This window comes from Pongo pygmaeus, chromosome 16 (genome assembly GCF_028885625.2).
Source record: "Pongo pygmaeus isolate AG05252 chromosome 16, NHGRI_mPonPyg2-v2.0_pri, whole genome shotgun sequence".
Classification (NCBI taxonomy): Eukaryota; Metazoa; Chordata; class Mammalia; order Primates; family Hominidae; genus Pongo; species Pongo pygmaeus.
This window is the reverse complement of record NC_072389.2, coordinates 24,728,361-24,745,153: the sequence shown is the minus strand read 5'-3', so window position 1 is coordinate 24,745,153 and position 16,793 is coordinate 24,728,361. Positions and strand designations below refer to the sequence as shown.

The window sequence follows — 16,793 nt, the reverse complement described above, 5'->3', positions numbered from 1 at the left end:
CAAAAGGGTACAAAGACGGCCCTGGAAGTGACGGGAGCACCCCATGTCTTGATGGTGGTGACCCAACTGCGTGCACTTGTCAAAACCCACCCAACTCTACATCTGAAACTCATGCATCTGGTTGTATGGAAGCCTCATAAAGCTGACCGACATTTGTATGTATTTGTTAAATGAATATGGATGGAATGAACCCAGCACTCTGCAATCTACACTTTACAAATGAAAAGTATGAGGCAGTGGGGATTAGGGTAGAGAAGTCTTACTAGTTGAAGAAATTGCAAAGTTAGCTACTATGAACCTGACTTTCAAATAACTGATTTGTAACTACTTAATTTACTAATATTTACTAACACTTCATGTTAACTTTCACTAAATGCAAGTTACATACATGTGGTGTAAGGTCTAACATTAAGACCCAATATTACATGTTGCCTTGACATCTGCTATAAACCGGGAGGTTTTAATGGCCTCAGGGCAAGTTTCCCTGCCCCTGATGCCAAACAATTCTCATCACAGTGACCAGGCACAGGTACAGTTCCAGCTTATGCCTGAGGAGTAGGCCCCACTGCCCTGCCAGCCCAAGGAATTCTTAAAGCAATTATTAAAGTCTTTCTGCAGGAACCACAGCCACTCTCGTTACTACACAGCCTGCCTCTCGCAGCCCCTGGTTCTCTGTTCTATCCTGAGCAAAAGACTAAGAAACTTCCGTCCATCTCGTCTGCCCAGCGTCAGTACTGTGGGATGGAAATCCCTCCCACACTGACAAGGTGAAGAGGTGATTAAAACAATACATATAATGGAATTTTACTCATTTAATCCTAAGGCCACTGAAAATTATTCCTAACCTTACTATGGCTATCATATGAGATTTTCTCCACATTTACTTTACATAATGCTTCATGATGCTATTTAAAATCTAGTTTCCCCTTTCCCTTTAATCTATGTGTTATGGGAAATTTCAAACACAAAAAGCAGAGAGAAGGCCTTTTCTGACCAGCTGGGTCCATCATGTGCATATGGCTTTCGAGAGTCCCCTTGGCCAGGCACCCCTCTCCTGCCCTCTTCATTCCCAACACAGGAACCTCACACCCTCAGACAGGCCCTCCCCTCCTCCTCCTGCAACCCAAAGCCTGCTCTCCACTCAAAGCCAGGGTACACCTTAAAAAGACTTCTGCAATTAACTCCAGCCCACAGGCATTTTCTCTTCTTTCCACTATTTACTTAGCCTTTTAAATTTAATTCTCAATTACTATTCTATCTTCAAGGTAAACTCTTTACGTTCCTTAAAAACAATTACTTAGGTTTTTTTGTAGTAGTTTCCCCACAAAAGGCACTCATTTACGGTAGCAAATTGGATTTACAAGCCTTTCTAGAATGAGGCACATCACCAAATAAGGTGATCTGGTTGTTCTGTTTGTTCATGCATGGAACTGTACCAGGGTGTATGTGTGGAGGGCTGGGGGATGACAAGCAGCATACAATTTGCAAGCCTTCAAATTATAAAGCAGCCTTCTGCCACCAAGAAAATAAGTGATCTCATTCTGACTTACAGTTTGAAAATAGGACATCAGAGGGAATGTCCTGAAAGGAATGAGTTGCTTCACTATTCTCAGACCTGGTCCCACTCTGCTCCCTCTCTCTGTAACTGAAGGTCAATCACAGCCGGGAGAGCCTGCAACAGAGATATTTTTTATTCTTAAGAATTAGCCACGAGGCAGGGCCAGTATTAAAGACAGATAAACAGTAAAACTTTCTAAATTTCACTTCAACTAGGTTCCCAAACCACAGATGACAAGCTCCATGTGGTTCACCTGCCCAATTTACTTAGAGGGACTCAGGGGAGTAATCCCAACTGTGACCATTGCTCAACAAACACTGAGCAGCTATTATCTGCCAGGCACTGAAGTTGTAAAGACGATCAAAGGGCCTATCCTCAAGGACTCCACAACTAAGAGAATTAAAAATTCCAAAAATAACCTACTGATATTTTAAACACTTTTAAAGACCCTTATGATTTTCTGCTTATTCTCTTTGTGTGTGGGAGGGGAAGGGTTTGTTTTTTTTGTTTGTTTTTTTTTTTGAGACAGTGTCTCGCTCTGTTTCCCAGGCTGGAGTGCAGTGACGTGATCATCGCTCACTGCTGTCTCAAATGCCTGGGCTGCAGTGATCTCCGACCTCAGCCACTCAAATCGACAGGACCACAGGCGCATACCACCACACCTAGCTAATTTTTTTGTTCTGCTTGTTCTCTCTAAATTTTAACAAACTCTTTTTTGTTTTTTGAGTCACAGTCTCGCACTGTCACCCGGGCTGGAGTGCGATGGCACCATCTCAGCTCACTGCAACCCCTGCTTCCCAGGTTCAAGTGATTCTCCTGCCTCAGCCTCCCGCATAGCTGGGATTACAGACGTGTACTGCCATGCCCAGCTAATTTTTTGTATTTTTAGTAGAGACGGGGTTTCACTATGTTGGCCAGGCTGGTCTGGAACTCCTCACTTCATGATCCACCCATCTCGGCCTCCCAAAGTGCTGGGATTACAGGAGTGGCGCCCGGCCAACAAATTCAATTTTCACAATTGATTTTACTAATATTTGTAATGTGAACTTTCATTAAACATAAAGCATGTTAAAAGTGGAAAAAATACATCTCAAATAAAAGAAAATTATGAAATCGTTCCACCTTCTTAAATAATGTGGAAAACACATAACTAAAGAACAGGCAAAAATGGACTAGTATTCTAATAAAGAAAACCTAAACTAGGACCTGCTTTGCAAAATGATTATCAGTAGGCAACAAAATCACCAAAGTTAGCAAACTTTAAAAATCACACCAACTTGGCCGAGCATGGTGGCTCACACCTGTAACCCCAGCACCTTGGGAGGCCGAGGTGGGAGGATCACCTGAGGTCAGGACTTTGAGAGCAGCCTGGTCAACATGGTGAAACCCCGTCTCTACAAAACACACCTGGACAACATGGTGAAACTCCGTCTCTACAAAAACACAAAAATGATTTTTTTGTATTTGCCGTGAGAGCAGGTGCCTGTAATCCCAGCTACTGGTGAGGCTGAGGCAGGAGAATCGCTTGAACCTGGGAGGTGGAGGTTGCAGTGAGCCAAGATTGCACCACTGCACTCCAGCTTGGGCGACAGGGTGACACTCCGTCTCAAAAAAAAAAAAAAAAAAAAAAGAAAAGAAAAAATTGAAAAAATTACACCAACTGAAGTACACAGACACCATTAAACTTTTCACAGCATTTTTGACATTTCATTTTAACAAAGGCTTAGTTAAAGACATGTGGTAAGGGCCCACAATGAGGAACCAGGTCCAGAGATGTTAAGTAACTCGTCACACAGCTGAGGTAGCAGAAGCAGAAGCATAATCCAGGCCTCCTCATCTCTGCCAATCTCAGTCTTCTGCTGAAGAATTTAGAATCACTGTCTGTAGCAAGAAGACCAAATTGTGTAACCTAGTAACAAAGACCCTTCGCCATTTTTTCCAAACCTACCAATTATTATTATTATTTTTTTTAGACGGAGTCTCCCTCTTTCGCAGGGGCTGGAGTGCAGTGGCCCCATCTCCGCTCACTGCAAGCTCCACCTCCTGGGTTCATGCCATTCTCCTGCCTCAGCCTCCCGAGTGGCTGGGACTAGAGGTGCCCACCACCACGCCCGGCCAATTTTTCATATTTTTACTGGAGACGTGGTTTCACCATGTTAGCCAGGTTGGTCTCCATCTCCTGACCTTGTGATCCACCCACCTCGGCCTCCCAAAGTACTGGGATTACAGGCGTGAGCCACCGCGCCCGGCCTACATTTTATTTCCCATACCATATTTCACACATCCTGTGTTCTACCCCGGTCAGCACTCTGCTGCTATTCTAACTTGCTCCTACCTTTCCTCCTCCGTATTTGGTTGACACTAACTACCCGTCTGTTACGGTTACTTTGGTACTTAACTAGTATTGCCTTCACTGTGGCTCCCAGTGAACATGCGGCTTGCTTATATCATTTACTCAACCAACCAACACTTACTGAGCACGTACAATATTCTAGGAGCAGGGGTACAACAGCCCACATGGGGTTATCTCCTGCTAGAGGTAGGGCGAAATAATAAACGAAATAAAGACATTATTCTGGAAAAGTGGCAAATGTTATGGTAAAAAATAAAACATGTGCAGGGCACTGGGGAGTTGAGTTGGGGGATTCTATTTTAATGACCGTAGTTGGGAGGCCTTGCTGAGCAGGTAACACTTGAGCAGAAGCTTCCAAGAGCTTTTTGAAAAGAACAAAGGAGAGAGAAGCAAGTGCAGGGGCTCTGAGGTGTGAGCGGGTGTGCAGTTTCCTCAACAAAGGCCACTGTGGCTGACCTTGAGTGAGGGCAGGTTTGATGCATTCGCGTGAAAAAGCGAGTGTCGGCCGGGCGCGGTGGCTCACGTCTGTAATCCCAGCACTTTGGGAGGTCGAGGCGGGTGGATCATGAGGTCAGGAGTTCGAGACTAGCCTGACCAACATGGTGAAACCCCGTCTCTACTAAAAATAGAAAAGTTAGCCAGGCGTGGTGGCGGGCGCCTGTAATCCCAGCTTCTCGGGAAGCTGAGGCAGGAAAATCACTTGAACCTGGGCGGCGGAGGGTGCAGTGAGCAGAGATCGTGCCACTGCACTCCAGCCTGGGTGACAGAGCAAGCCTCTGTCTCAAAGAAAAAAACATCAACAAAACAAAAACAAACAAAAAACAACTTTAGACCTCTTAGTTTTTTTATGAAATCTTTACTGCTTGGTTTCCATTGCTATCTAAGTTAGCTTAGGCCTGGCTCAGTGGCTCACGCCTGTAATCCCTGCACTTTGGAGGCCAAGGTGGTTGGATCGTATGAGTCCAGGATTTGGAGACCAGCAGGTGTAACATGGTGAAACCCCGACTTTAAAAAAAACACAAAAATTAGCCACTGCACTCCAGCCTGGGTGACAGAGTGAGACTCTGTCGCAGATTAAAAGAAAAAAAAAAAAACTTTGTGACACTGGGTTAAGCAAAACTTCTTAGCTATGACAGCAAATCACAGTCCATAAAAAGAACAAATTGATAAACTGGATTTCATAAAAATTAAGAACTATTAGTCTTACAAACACATCATTAAGAAAAAGAAAAAGTTGGCCAGGCACAGTGGCTCATGCCTGTAATCCCAGCACTTTGGGAGGCAAAGGCAAGTGGACCACCTGAGGTCGGGAGTTTGAGACCAGCCTGACCAACAGGAGAAACCCTGTCTCTCCTAAAAATACAAAAATTAGCCGGGCGTGGTGGCGTATGCCTGTAATCCCAGCTACTTGGGAGGCTGAGGCAGGAGAATCACATGAACCCAGGAGGCGGAGGCTGCAGTGAGCCAAGATTGCGCCATTGCACTCCAGCCTGGGCAACAGTGCGAAACTCCATCTCAAAAAAAAAAAAAAGGAAAAAGAAAATGTGGCCAGAAGTTGTGTGTTGTACCTATAATCCCAACACTTTCAGGGGCTGAACAAGGAAGACTGCTTCATCCCAGGAGTTCAAAACCAGCCTGGTAATAATGTAATAAAACCCTGTCTCTACAAAGAAATTTAAAAATTAGCCAGGCATGTGGCAGGCACCTGTAGTCCCAGCTACTAAGGAGGCTGAGCCAGAAGGATCGCTTGAGCCTGCGAGGTTGAGGCAGCAGTGAGTCAGAGTTGTACCACTGTACTCCAGCCTAGGCGACAGAGAGAGACCCTGTCTCAAGGAAAAAAAAGAAAAATGGGAGGGGGAGGGCAGGGGCAGGGAGGGTACAAAGTGTCCAAAAACTTGAATGTTCTTAGCAGCTTTATTTATAATAACCAAAATGGGAAACAACCCAAATGTCTATCAACAGATGAATGGACCAACAACCAATTAAATCCATACAACAAACTACTACTCAGCAATAAAAAGAAATGAACTATCGATACATACAACAACCTTACTGAATCTCAAAATAATAATGCTGAGTGATGATTTCACAGGTGCATGCATATATACATACCAAAATTTATCAAATCATGCACCTGAAATATGTGCAATTTTTTGCACTTCAATTCTACCTTAATAGAGCTGTTTTACACACTCAAAATGATTTTTCTCTTGACCATGTAATATCCTCCCTTTAGGTACTGTCTTCCTTTCTGTTGAAGTCAAGTTTCTTCAAGAAGTTATGTATATGGCTATTCACTCACCCTTCAATCTAGTGTAATGAGACATCCTCTGGCAAAAACTGAAGCATTTTCTCACTGCCACATACAAAAGCCTCTCTTCACTCCGGAATTTCCTTAGTGTCTTTGCTGCATCTGCCCCTACAGATAACACCTGACTCCTGTGGCTTCAGAGATATTCACTAGCTCCTCCTCTCCTTCCAGTAACTCATTATAAGAGCCTATATGCCCAGGTAGTGTCACTGACCATTATCTTACCCTAATGACACTTTTTCTTTGGGAAGTATGATCTATATGTGCGGCTTCAATGACTTACAGGCATAAGATCCATACCTCAGCCCTGATTTCTTCAGTTTACATGCTGTAATGTCTACATATCATGCTAAAAAAAAAAAAGAGAGAGAGAGAACACTTTCCAGCCTGGGCAACATAGTAAGACCCCCTTCTCAATAAAAGTAAAAAAATATTACCCAGGCATGGTGGCAAGTGGCTGTAGTCCCAGCTACTTGGGAAGCTGAGTTAGGAGGACTGCTTGAGCCCAGAAGCTCAAGACTACAATGAGCTCTGATCATGCCACTGCACTCCAACCTGGACAACAAGACCTCATCTCTTTAAAAAAAAAAAAAAAAAAAAGAACATTTTACTTAGCACAGCTTTATGAAGGGCTTTACCAGCAGGTCTCAGCTGACTATTCCTATTTTCTAACCCAATCTATTATCTTTTTACTTTTTTGGTACATATTTTTATTGATGTATGATGTACACACCATGAAGCACACACATCCTAAGAGTATAGTTGATGAAGTAAACATGCTCATGTAATCACTATGCAGATTAAGAAATATAAAACATTACCAGTAACCAAGAAGCCCTCTTAGTTACTGCCTATGCCTCTTAACTAAAATATCCTAAACTCTAAACACATTGGCCTGTATTCTATATTCCCCAAATGTTTTACACACTTTCTTTACTGGACCTTCTGCCCTTCCCCTCCCGACACCATTTTCTCTTTCTCTCTTAAAGCTAAACACAGATCTCTTCCTCTATGGCATTAGCTCATCTTTGCTTACATTACACTCTAAATGTATCACCAACACAATGCTTTTTGCACTGTATTATGCCACCCACTTATTATTCACTTGGTAACTTTTCTGAAAGCAGTGACCCCACAGCACCATTTCTATATGTGTAACAACTAGCCCAGTGTTGCCACAGGAAAGTGTCTCCAATAAAATTCAGAGGGGAGGGGAGAGGGATAGCATTAGGAGATATACCTAATGTTAAATGAAGAGTTAATGGGTGCAGCACACCAACATGGCACATGTATACACATGTAACAAACCTACACATTGTGCACATGTACCCTAAAACTTAAAGTATAATTAAAAAAAAGAAAAAAAAAGGAAAACTTAAAATTCAAACTTTCTTTGGAGGAAGACCATTTGATATCTACTTTACCTGTGTGTGACATTCATTGCAGATAAATTTTCCTCTTGGCATCTCAGTCAATCCAAGGCACTCCAGGTGGAAAGCCCTGCAGCACTGAGCCTCACATAACAGCAGCTCACCTGATTTTTCACAATTCTGTTAAGAGAAAGAAAACATCTATCTGTTTTTCCATGTTTGAGAATGAAGAGTAAAACCAGTGTCAGTGGGTTAAAATAAACAAAGGTTAAAAGTGGCAGAAAATGAGGTGAGAAAGAGGCAAGGGCCTGTAGTTGTAGATTTTATTCTAGTTACAAAGGTGTACCACTGGAGAGCTTTGCCAAAGGAAAGCTAAAATCAGGTATTCATTTTTAAAAAGATTGTTCTGACTGCTACATGGAAAATGAGTTCAAGAGTAGAAAGGTCAGAAAAGAGCATAGAGATAAACCAGAAAGCTACTGAATGGTTCAAGCAACAGACACTGGCTAGCTAGACTTGGGCCATAAAGTTCCAAAAGAGCTCCCACCAAGGTCTGAACAGCCCTTTTGGGACACATCTAGAACCATCCCAGAGAGAGATCACTTTTCTGAAATAATCTCAGCTAAGATAGGGCCTCACTTAAGACAGGGGCTTAGGAAATAACAACAGGCATCTGTCATTATAAAACACTGTAAGATTTATGTATTTATTTATTTTTTTTTTTTGAGAGAGTCTTGCTCTATCGCCCAGGCTGGACTGCAATGGTGCAATCTCGGCTCACTGCAACCTCTGCTGACCAGGTTCAAGTGATTCTCCTGCCTCAGCCTCCCGAGTAGCTGGGATTACAGGCACGCGCCACCACGCCTGGCTAATTTTTGTATTTCTAGTAGAGAGGGGTTTCACCATGTTGGCCAGGCTGGTCTCGAACTCCTGACCTCATGATCTACCCACCTCAGCCTCCAAAAGTGCTGGAATTACAGGTGTGAGCCACTGCACCCAGCCTTGTACTACTATGAAAGGCAAACAAGGGGAAAGGTGACTAAATAACTTTTAGCTTCAAGAACTCATAGAAACAGAATAGGTCTTGATCACTTAAGAATTAAAGCTTAAATAAAAAACTAACTAGGACAGCTTTAGGGAGAAAGGTTAGAGAGGTAGGCTAGAATTGATAGGGGACCCCAGGGACTTTATCAACCTATAGTCTGAGCTATCCTCAAATGTCTGACTCCCCATTATCTACTATTCACATGTAAAAATTGAAAAATAGCATTATACATTGTACTTCGCATATTCAGAGTGCCAATAACATAAGTTTTTATATATAGTGAAAAAAAAACTGACCTTCAGCACTTAAATAGGAAAATGTTCATTACAATGTGAATTAGAAACAACATTTTTGCATTAACTAAATGTTATAGACTCATTCTTCAACTGGGATAACCATGTAATTTATCTTTCAAACTGGGACACTTGAGTGAAAGGAAGTGCTATTAATAAATTATGACAGAACAAGGGACCTACACAAAGACCGATCCAGACAAGCCAGGACCACAGGGTCACCTTACCTTTAATCTTTTTATTAAATGATCTTTGCAAAATGTATTTACACTCTGACCTGTCTCACTAAGTAAATAATGGGCATAACTGTTTTTGATGATTAACACTGTTGTTTGGGATCTGGTCCAAGTATGTAATAGTGAAGATAACAGGCAAAGAAATTCAATTGAAATTATATTGGCCACGATAACATTTTCTGGTCTGAGTTTACTTTTTTAGAGATCTCAACTTATTTATCTATTACTATTTATAATTTATGAGATAGGGTCTCACTCGGTCACCCAGGTGGGAGTGCAGTGGCATGACCATGGCTCACTAAAGCCTCTACCTCCCCAGCTTCAGGTGATCCAATGACCTCAGTCTCCCAGTAGGGGAACTACAGGCATGCACTGTCATGCCTGGCTAATTTTTTTTTTTTTTTTTTTTCCTTGTCAGGGTTTATTTCATCGGCTAACATTCATTCTCGACCTAGACAAAAACAATTAGATGATTATGACTTGCTTTTCCATCATCAACTCCTTTTTTTTTGTATGAATAACCAAAAAATTTCTTCAACACTTTTTTTTAAGAAGAAGCTATAAATAAATAAAGCTTTAAATGATCCTGGGTTCAAGTTAAACAGTTCCAGTTCCCGAAAAGTTCACAGCCTTGTTTTGTGGGCAGTTCTGCTGTTCCTGGCTTCCCCCTCCAGGAGGGGACGCTTGCAGGTCTGGGGGTCCTGGTGACTAAGCTGTTAGCTCCACTGCCTGCCTGCTTCCATCCTTGCAGCCCTGGGAGGGCCCCAAGTGGACACAGTCCTTACAATTTAGGAGATGCTGCTGGCGAAGGAACCACTGACCCAAAGCAGGTGGCCTGAATGGGAAGTGCCAGGCTGGACACTTGGGGGCTGAGGGCACTGCCAGCTGCCGCCGCCTCTGGACACCTCAGCCCGGCACTGGCCCAAGAGGAGACTGCTTTCCAAATGCAGTGAAGAGACCGAGAGAAGACCCGTGCTTCCGTGTGAGTTGGGATGCGGGGCATAAGTTAACACATATTCCAATATGTACAAAACAACCTGCGCTCGGGCCCGTGCACCCAGGAAGCCCATGGTGAAGGTGAGGCCACCTCGAGCCAGGCCTCTGGCTGGGTGTCCACCTGCTGCCGGGAGGCCAAGGTGCCCCACGTGGCTTGTGCAAGACCTCACGATCCCCTTAACACGTTCCTCCACCTCCAAGGAGTGTATCCGCTCCAATGCTGAGTGTCCGAGCAGATTCCCATCGACCCTGACCTCCCTTTGAAAGAACCACACCACAAGATCCCCTTGGCACTTGCTTCCTTAGTGTGATGCATCCACCCAGGGAGGTGGCCCTGCGCGACGCTGGCACACTGTCCACCCTGCCCTGTTGACCATCCTGTCCTTCGACCCCAAAGTAAAATGGGGCCAGTGTAGGAGGCCTGAGGGTGGGGCCCTTATACCAGACCTCCAGGGGTAGCAACCTCATCTGACCCCAGCTTCGCCTTCCTGTGCTGCAGAAGGCGCTTGCTCCCAAGCCCGTGGTGACCCATGTCTCCACCCCATGGTGGGGCAACTGTGGTGGCTGAGTGGAAGCTGGGAAAGGAGAGAGGACCCCCGCCAACCCCAGCCAATGCCTGGCTAATTTTTATATTTTTGGCAGAGACAGGGTTTTACCATGTTGCCCAGGCTGGTCTCAAATTCCTGGGCTCGAATGATCCACCCACCTCAGCCTCCCAAAGTGCTGAGATTAGTGCTGTGCTCGGCCTATGGTTTCAACTTAAAAAAGAACTAATATCCTCAAGTTTTTTGTTTATTTAAAAGTCTGTAATCTTGACCTCTTGGGCTACAGGTATGAGCCAATGCAGCTGGCTAATTTTAAAAAAAAGACAAACTTTTTAAAAATAGAGACAGGGGTCTCACTGTGTTGCCCAGCCTGGTTTAGAACTCCTGGCCTCAAGCAATCCTGCTGCCTCAGCTTCCAAAAGCACTGTGATTGTAGGTATGAGCCACTGCGCATTGCCTATCTTCAAGTTTTTATATACCAAATTTTAAGAATTACATAGGTACATCAAGACCATTAAAAAAAAATTCAAATGGTCATTGACTCTACTCACAAAGACTTAAAGGCTCTTTAACAATAAAGTGGAATCCCCTATCTCACAGAGAGGCAATCCAGCACAATGGTTAAGACTCTAAACCAACCAAGTCCAACGGAGCTTAAAGGTTAAAAAAAAAGGAGAGGGAGACTCCATATCCAGACGGCCAGGCTTCTCTCATGAATATAAGCAAGCTATTTATCCTGTCTGTAATTTAGTTTCCTCATCTGCAAAATGGGGATAATCACAGAACTCTACTTATGAGATTATTACAATGACTAAATAATGTAATATTTATAAAGTGCTTGGAACAATACTTCATACATAGTAAATACTGGATAAATATTTATTAAATAAATAAAATATAGATGATAGGCTTTCTAAAGTCACCACGTTAAAGGAAAAATATCTCAAAACTAAAATTACCCTTGAAAAGTTCCTTACAAACCCAAAGATTCTGACACCATGAGAAGTACTGGAGAATTATATTTGAATAAGCCACCAGAGATTCACATATTCCATCTCAGACTTGCTTCACAGCATATATTCCTTCATGGGCCTTAAGGGCAGGTGGTTCACCAACACTAAACTATTTCTCCAAGTATCTTTCTTTGTGGGAAGAAAAAAGGGTCAAATCCTTAAAGAAAGTGACTCTACTGGAATCATCCAAAAGCACTGTTATTCTACCAAGAAACCATCATAAAGAGATGGAGTGGGTTTCCCTTTAAAGATGAACATGCAATGAAAACACAAGTGGGCAAATATTTCTCTACCTGTCAAACATTCTCCTTGAGTGCAGCTCCTCCACCACATTCACCCTGCATTGTGTTAGAGGCAGCCATCCGAGGATCGTGTTCTATACCTTCCTCAACAGTCTCCTTGGGGCTTGTGGCCGTCCTGTGAGGCATTAGTTCTCCCTTGCAAAGAAAAAACAATGTCCCACATCTGTATTATTGATGTCTCTTCCATTTGACCCCCTCCCTCTGGGCTATTTGACTAGCCATTAAGCACTTACAGATGTTCAGCCAATCACTCGGGCGGACTGCATGCAACGTTAGTTCTAACCCTGCTGTGATTGGGCAGGTAGTGGGCGCCTCATGCCCTGCCACTAACTGCTCTGAGGCTGTTTGTTCCACTGGAACTTTCTGAGCTGTTCCATTTTAAGGTTTCATTAAGGGAGAGAAAACATTCTTAAGTTTATTTGATTACTTATTTGTCCTTCCAAGGTCAGTGTTTCCTAAATAATGCCCCTCTTGGGCATTCTATTCAAATCGTCCTGGAAAGAAACATTCTGCATCATAATGTGTGATGCTGACCTGACTTCTAACTCTCTTTTAACCTGAGTTGGAAACCCAAAGGTCATATCCATGATTGCACTGATGCATTACAAGGAAATGGTTTTAAATCTTTTGTTTCCTGAAGGTCAATATTCATAAAAATTGTCCTAAGATTAAGTGGCTGATGGTCTCAAAAAATAAGCAAGTAAATCTTCCCGCTGATCACAGCAGTCTCAACTTTTTTTTTATTTAAATAGAGACAAAGTCTCATTGCATTTCCCAGGTTGGTCTTGAAACCCTGTTCTCAAATGATCCTCCCACCTCAGCCTCCCAAAGAGCTGAGTAGCATGAGCCACAATGCCCAGCCAGCAGTCTCAACTTTTTTCTTTTGAAACAGAGTCTCACTCTGTCACCCAGGCTGGAGTGCAGTGGCATGATTTCAGCTCACTGCAACCTCTGCCTCATGGGTTCAAGCGATTCTTGTGCCTCTGCCTGATTAGCTGGAATTATAGGTGCACACCACCAGTCAGCTAATTTTTGTATTGCTAGTAGAGATGAGGTTTCACCACGTTGGCAAGGCTGGTCTTAAACTCTCAACCTCAAGTTATTTACCCGCCTCGGCCTCCCAAAGTGCTGGGATTACAGGCGTGAGCCACAGTGCCTGGCCAGTCTCAACTTTTATAGGGCAGTATCTAAGTTCCTTCAGGTCACATGTTGAGTTGATATTGTGCTCTCTGGTTTTACAAGTTTACTTAACGATGAAACACATATACTTGATTGGACACCTACAGCACAGGATGTGATGATCTTTTAAAAAGACCATATTGACAGTTGCAATACGTGCCTTGCCTTATTATTAGGATAAGGCTCTACTTTTCCTCCAGGATGCCTTGTGGCCATGAGCCACTTTGGTAGAATAGTGTTCTTAAGAAAACTCAAGGGAAACAGGGATGTGGCCTCTGGTGTGAAAAGTAGCTTCTCTTTAGAAGGTGAAGAGACCAGGAACTGAGTAATACCTCTGAGCACGGAATCTCTTTTGATGAGTCATCATTTTTCACTTTTTTGCATTGCATCTTGGCTGCAGCATGCCTCTGTCGTTTTTGCGTCCTTGGTTTGTCAAATATCTTGATAGTGCCTATGACAGGAAAATAGGTGCTATCTGCTGGCTAATAACACACATGTCCAAAATCTCTTATCCTATTATTAGAATAAAAACCAACCTTAAAACTCATTTAATTCTCCAGCTTTATGGATTAGGAAAATGGGGGAAATAAGAATTGAGACTAACTCATCATGACATAACTAGTTGGGAAATGGCTACATATATGTAACTTCTCCCTCATACAGATTAAATAGTAAGTGTATAGGTTATTACAGAAATTTTAATTTATGTGATTGAAATGACAAATCTTGTAGTTCCTCAAAGGAATTAAATCCTATAGATGAAGGGGAAATGCATTTTACTAGTCATGAAAAGATAGCACTCCCTAGGCTTCAAGATTGGAGACAATAATATCAATCACTATATGATTTAAGGATTAAGGGCCGGGCACCGTGGCTCAAGCCTGTAATCCCAGCACTTTGGGAGGCTGAGGCCGGCAGATCACATGAGGCCAGGAATTCAAGACCAGCCTGACCAACATAGTGAAACCCCATCTCTACTAAAAATACAAAATTAGCCATGCATGGTGGTGCATGCCTGTAATCCCAGCTACTCAGGAGGCTGAGGCAGGAGAATCACTTGAAACCAGGAGGGAGAGGTTGCAGTAAGCCAAGATCACGCCACCACACTCAGCCTGGGTAACAAGAGCGAAACTCCATCTCAAGAAGAAAAAAAAGAAAAAAAGGATTAAGATGGAGAGTTGAGGCTGGGCACAGTGGTTCACGCCTGTAATCCCATCACTTTGGGAGGCTGAGGCAGGCAGATCATGAGGTCAGGAGATTGAGACCATCTGGCCAACATGGTGAAACCCTGTCTCTACTAAAAATACAAAACAAATTAGCCGGGCGTGGTGGAGTACACCGGTAGTCCCAGCTACTCAGGGGGCTGAGGCAGGAGAATCGCTTGAACCCAGAAGGCGGAGGCTGCAGTGAGCCGAGATCGTGCCACTGTACTGCAGCCTGGTCGACAGAGCCAGACTCTGTCTCAAACCAAAAAAAAAAAAAAAAAAAAGAAATTCTTCTAGTCCCTCCTGCACTTTCCATTAAACACATTTCAACTGTGTTATAGAAACACAAAGAGGAATATAAGAGGTATTTCATAAAACATTCCAGGATATTTCTGCTAGTTAACAATATGAAAGCTGGAGTTTTGAAGACTGCCTCAGTGAGCTCTTTTTTTGACTGCCTGATTTGAGCTGGAGAAGCTCTGCCATCAAAACTGCTCACAGCCTAACACTATAAGACAACTTAATATGAGCACAACAGAAAGGTTTGAAATTCTCATAAGCTGGAACATTTACACAAAATTTATAATGGATAAAGTTCATGTTTTAGGTTTTATTTTAAAAATGAAATATAAAAGTATAGGAAAAGAGCTGATGATATTATTATTACTGCTATTATTTTAAGACACATGGTCTCTCACTGTTGCCCAGGCTACAGTGCCTGCTGTGAGCAACAGCTCACTGTAGCCTTAACCTCTAGGACTCAAGGGATCCTCCCACATCAGCTTAACAAGCAGCTGTGACCACAGACATACACCACCATGCCTAGCTGAAGTTTTTTAAATTGTAGATAGAGACAGGGTCTCACTAAGTGCCAAGCCTGGTCTGGGTGGAACACCTGGCCTCAAGTGATCCTCTTATCTCAGCCTCCCAAAGCGCTGGCATTGCAGTTGTGGGCCACCATGATCGGCCTGATATTATTTTGAAAGCAGCCTGTTTTTAAATCTTACAAGCAAATTGACCAACCTATGGGATTACAATTGCCACGTGGCTAAATAAGCTAACATATTGCTAGATTTACTTGTTAGAAAATTTAATAATCGTAGGTCACATGAAATATAATCTTGCCTCCATGATACTCTTTGCTGGCAGATCATGTCTGCTGCAGTGTGCTCAAATTTGGAATAACATTTCAAAAATGACACTAATCAATAAATGGCTTTGGCAGACAAATGAAGAGTGGAAGACAGAAGTGGCAAGGAGGAAACCTGGGGTGGATAAGAAGACAGGAGTATGACCATGAAATTGGTCAGGTGTGGATTTAGTTCCCTGACCTTGCTACCTTGTTCATCTTCACTTTTCTTCTATAAAACAGGAATACTATAGATAATAACCCAACTCTCTGTAATGCTTTAGAGAGATTACAGGTAGCATTCCTACTAAAAGTCCTGGTAGAGTAGATGTTCAATTTATGAATATTTTATCTGTTTCAGGAAGCAGATTTTGGGCAAACCAGTTTGAAAACTTGTACCTCACTGGTCTGGCTTACACATGAAACATTTTTTGTGGTTAAAGGACAAAGTGCTTCAAACTTACTACTGTATTACATTCTTTAAATCTCAAAAATACTCACCTCCACCAAAATCTGTTGAAAAAGATGTGGCACAAGATTCAGTTATTCCATTCTCCAGGTGACCAGCTTCTTAAGCACTACAAATAAGTGAAAACAACACCATTTACAGATGAATGAAAAAAATAAACCCGTTACCTTATATGCCAAAGTCTAAATTGTCAGCTGCTATGGATATACACTTTTGACTTGTTTTAGCAATTAAAAAAATCAATATGACCACAGTAAACGGTTAAACAGAAACTTCAGGGGGAAAAGGAATCAGATTTAAAAATGCTCCAACAGACTGGGCACGGTGGCTCACATCTGTAATCCTAGCACTTTGGGAGGCTGAGGCGGGTGGATCACCTGAGGTTGGGAGTTGAAGACCAGCCTGACCAACATGGAGAAACCCCGTCACTACTAAAAATGCAAAATTAACCGGGCATGATGGCACATGCCTGTAATCCCAGCTACTTGGGAGACTGAGGCAGGAGAATTGCTTGAACCCAGAGGGAGGAGGTTGCAGTGAGCCGAGATCGCACCATTGCACTCCAGCCTGGGCAAGGAGAGAGACTCCATCTCAAAAAAACAGAAACAAAAACAAAAATTAAAAAAAAGCAACAACAAAAAAAACTCCAACAGACCTGTGAACACCACAATAAAGACTGGCCAGAGATTTCCAACATATAGACTATATAGACTAGATACACAATGCTTTCTGTGAATACACTATGCTTTCTGTGACTGAAGTGGAGAAAGAGAAGGGGTATGTACCCAG

At 42.8% G+C, this 16,793-nt stretch overlaps 1 protein-coding gene across 13 annotated transcripts in view; it reads right to left on the bottom strand.

Moving 5' to 3' along the window:
* LOC129028684 (uncharacterized) overlaps positions 1-16,793 on the bottom strand; it is a 51,950-nt gene that overhangs the window by 23,371 nt on the left and 11,786 nt on the right. For 10 of the 13 annotated variants that reach the window (XM_063653221.1, XM_063653232.1, XM_063653222.1 and 7 more), the window contains 5 exons: positions 16,037-16,113; positions 13,534-13,652; positions 12,014-12,157; positions 7,647-7,772; positions 1,551-1,672 (listed from right to left, as the gene is read on the bottom strand). The gene's annotated coding sequence lies outside the window, so the exon portion shown is untranslated. Of the gene's footprint in view, positions 1-1,550; positions 1,673-7,646; positions 7,773-12,013; positions 12,158-12,255; positions 12,405-13,533; positions 13,653-16,036; positions 16,114-16,793 lie in introns of those variants that run through there. The other 3 variants (XM_063653228.1, XM_063653226.1, XM_054474327.2) reach the window with 3 other exon arrangements.